The sequence below is a fragment of the Octopus bimaculoides genome, chromosome 15 (assembly GCF_046866305.1).
Source record: "Octopus bimaculoides isolate indiv1 chromosome 15, ASM4686630v1, whole genome shotgun sequence".
In the NCBI taxonomy this organism is placed as follows: domain Eukaryota; kingdom Metazoa; phylum Mollusca; class Cephalopoda; order Octopoda; family Octopodidae; genus Octopus; species Octopus bimaculoides.
In genome coordinates, this window is record NC_142942.1 from 55,890,426 (window position 1) to 55,893,911 (window position 3,486).

Below are 3,486 nucleotides of genomic sequence, written 5' to 3' on the forward strand. Positions count from 1 at the left end.
GGAGTACATGGAACATGAACAATTCTTTCGAACAACGAAAGACACAAATGGGGGGGGGGAAACAACATAAAGGACAACCCTTCATCAGTTTTGTTGTTAAATGCTCGAAATACGAGACTAGAAAAAACAGCCACCGACTGATGGCAGGTCGTCCTTTGTGTTGTTTCTTTTGTTTTCCATTTGTGTCTTGCGTTGTTTGAAATAATAGTTCAATAGTCCATGTTCTATAAAGATCGTAAATTCAACGCTGGTTCGTTTTGATCATAGTTCTGCTTCATGTGGTCAATACCGTGCATAACCCAGCGGAAAATGGAATTATTTGTTGTATAACGTACATTGCCTGACATTTAAAATCAAGTTAGATTATATAGGATAACACAAGTAGTGGAATTAATTATGCCTCGTCAACAAACGCGTCAGTGTCACCTAATGTCACCTCATCTTGAATACGAAATCTGATATTGATTGTATCGATGACGAGGTCCCTTTACTTCTGAGAACTACTTCATAGACTTCGACTATTGTCTCAAATACCAAGTGGGCATTGACATGATAGGGAAGGGCATTTAAATTCCTTTTTCCACGAAATATATACGTGTGTGTGGTGGAGGGTGGATGGTTAATGTTACTGGAAAATTTATTAATTGTTATAGGCTTTACGAATTTAAATCAATGTCTCATCAAATTGTCGGCAAATCGTTTTAGAGCGGACAGTGCACCACAGAGAAACTGTTTAGAACAATAACTTTGACATTATTAAATTGAAAGCCTTATATTACTAAATTGAAAGCTGTACTTATTTAGGAACAAAAAATATAATGGGAATGTTCCAATAACAGGAACTTTGCAAATGTTTGTTGCTAATTATCGAAAACAAAAAATTAAAAAATAAATAGGTTTTCGACGTCTATAAATATAGTAGATAAAATCGATCTTCAGCCAACAAAAATGTGCGTATAGTAGCGACAACACACGCCTCAAAACCCACTTAAAATAATTCAATTAATATTGTATACCTTGTAGATCGATTATATGTAAACATTATGACATATATTGCTGATTTTACTCACATTGGGTACATTTTCGAAAATAAGAGACAATAAAATAAACAGCTCTATACTACATAAAAAATAAGAACATCGTTTCATAGACATATAAAGCAATAATTCTTCCCAGGGGTACTTAAATATCCTACTAAACATCAATTTTTATTTCTAAAGTCCTTTCTCTAAGTGTCCTCGTTTCGTAAGAGTAAGTGTCACTGTGTGTTTTCCGTCCACCCATTGATGCTATGAAGCCAAATAAAATTTTAACAATTGAATTATGGAGTGATATAACCGAATCAGCAAGAAATTTATATAAGGAACATGAACTGGCGTCAGACACACTGGCTCGAGTTAAATGTTACATTTAGAAAAATAGTATGAACGGCTTTTGAATTTGACATATATCCTTATCAAGTAGATATTGTCTATGAATAATTTATATATATATATATATATATATATATATATATATATATATAGATAGATAGATAGATAGATAGATAGATAGATAGATAGATAGAGGGATAGATAGATAGATAGATAGATAGATATTCTCATGTGTGTACATATATACAAACATGCAAACATCACTCTGTCCCTCTCTGTAAGTCTGTATGTATATATGTGGGTATACATACATACATACATATATATATATATATATATATATATATATATATATATATATATATATATATATATATATATATATATATATATATATATATATATATATATTATAGTATATATATATACATATATATATATATATATATATATATATATATATATATATATATATATATGCATATATAAATACATAAACACACACATATATATACATACATATGCGAGTATTTTTGTGTATGCGTGTCCAGGGTGCAGAGAAGGGGAGACCGACATATAGAGTGGGAAAACTTAAGCATATAAACATATGTTCGTTTATTTGGCAGTATAATTATAAAGTAAATGTATACATAAATACGTACAACTACAGTGTATCTGCTACTGAATTTGAAATTGAAATTTTGTTTGTTTTTATTTCCAGCATTCATTGACAAAGGTTTCAGCATTAAAGTTAGAATTTATCTATTCATATTACTAGTATTAACCATATATTTTTTTAGCTTTCATTAAAATAAAGGAAAATGGGTATGAAAAGGGCTGGTTGAACTAGCAGTGCATACTTGCAGATTGCTATGTTTAACGATGTTATTCTCAGAAATTTGAGGAAGGCGCATGACTCAGTGTTTAGAGCGCTGAGCTCACAATCATGAGACACTGATTTCGTTTTCCGTATCAGGTTGCGTGTTATGTTCATTCAGCTGTTGAAATGAGTTGCAAAGTCATTGGTGTCAAATACACGTTAGTCTATCCTCTTCAATATCATCATTCCCATGATCATTTATTTACTCATTTCCCTTAACAGTTACTCGGACTACAATCTCGTTTTTTAAGTTTTTAATTTCTTATTTTTATGTTTTTTTTTTCTTTAATATCATTTTATTTTTACCCTTTTACTCATAATTACATTTCTTACAAGGTATCTAATATTTATAATTTTATGAATTTGCATTGCATTTAAAACTTTTTAAAAATATTTTTCGACATTTTTCAGTAATTTTTTCAATAGTTCTCTTTGAATTTTTTTTTTCAGCTTTCTTTCTTCTAGATTTTTTTTTTATGTTTCACTCAAAATATTTTATATTCTTCTCAATTCTCTAATTTGTGATTCCTCGATTTACTTTTAATTTTGTGTGATTTTGTCAGTCACTATAACTACAATTGCCTGACATTTCTCAGTTACTTTTGAATTATTTACTATTCCCATTCCTCTAGATCAGCAGAAGGACTGCTAAGATTTCTCTTTCTATTTACTTTACTTGTCATGTCATAATCTTTATATTCATTTATCTATTTCTACTTTTAAATGCAACCCTTACAACTTTAGTCCTTTCTCCACTCGTCTAAGTTCATTCATTTGCGTACTTGCCATTTTTTCCATTAATTTTCTCATTGAAGTTTTTTACCATTCTAACAACAGCCAAGTCTACCTCATTGGACACTATCAAAACACATCATTCCATTATTTCTGTTGCTGTTGCTGTCCTCCTTCTTCTTCTTCTTCTTCTTCTTCTTCTTCTTCTTCTTCTTCTTCTTCTTCTTCTTCTTCTTCCTTCTCTTCCTCCCTCTTTCTTCTCCTCTTGCTTCCCTTTTCTATTTTTTCATTTGTCCTTTTCTTTTCTCTCTTGCCGTATCTTCTTTTACTTTCGTTTCTTTTTCCCTTTACTCATCACTCTTTTGCCATCGTGCATCACCCTTGCGCCATCGTGTAGGTATACTACACAGATGTGCCAAATGTATCATGTTTTCAGTCAAAACTTACCTGGAGACATTGTGTACCCACAGATGACACTTTGAGTTGCAAAGCATTAACTCA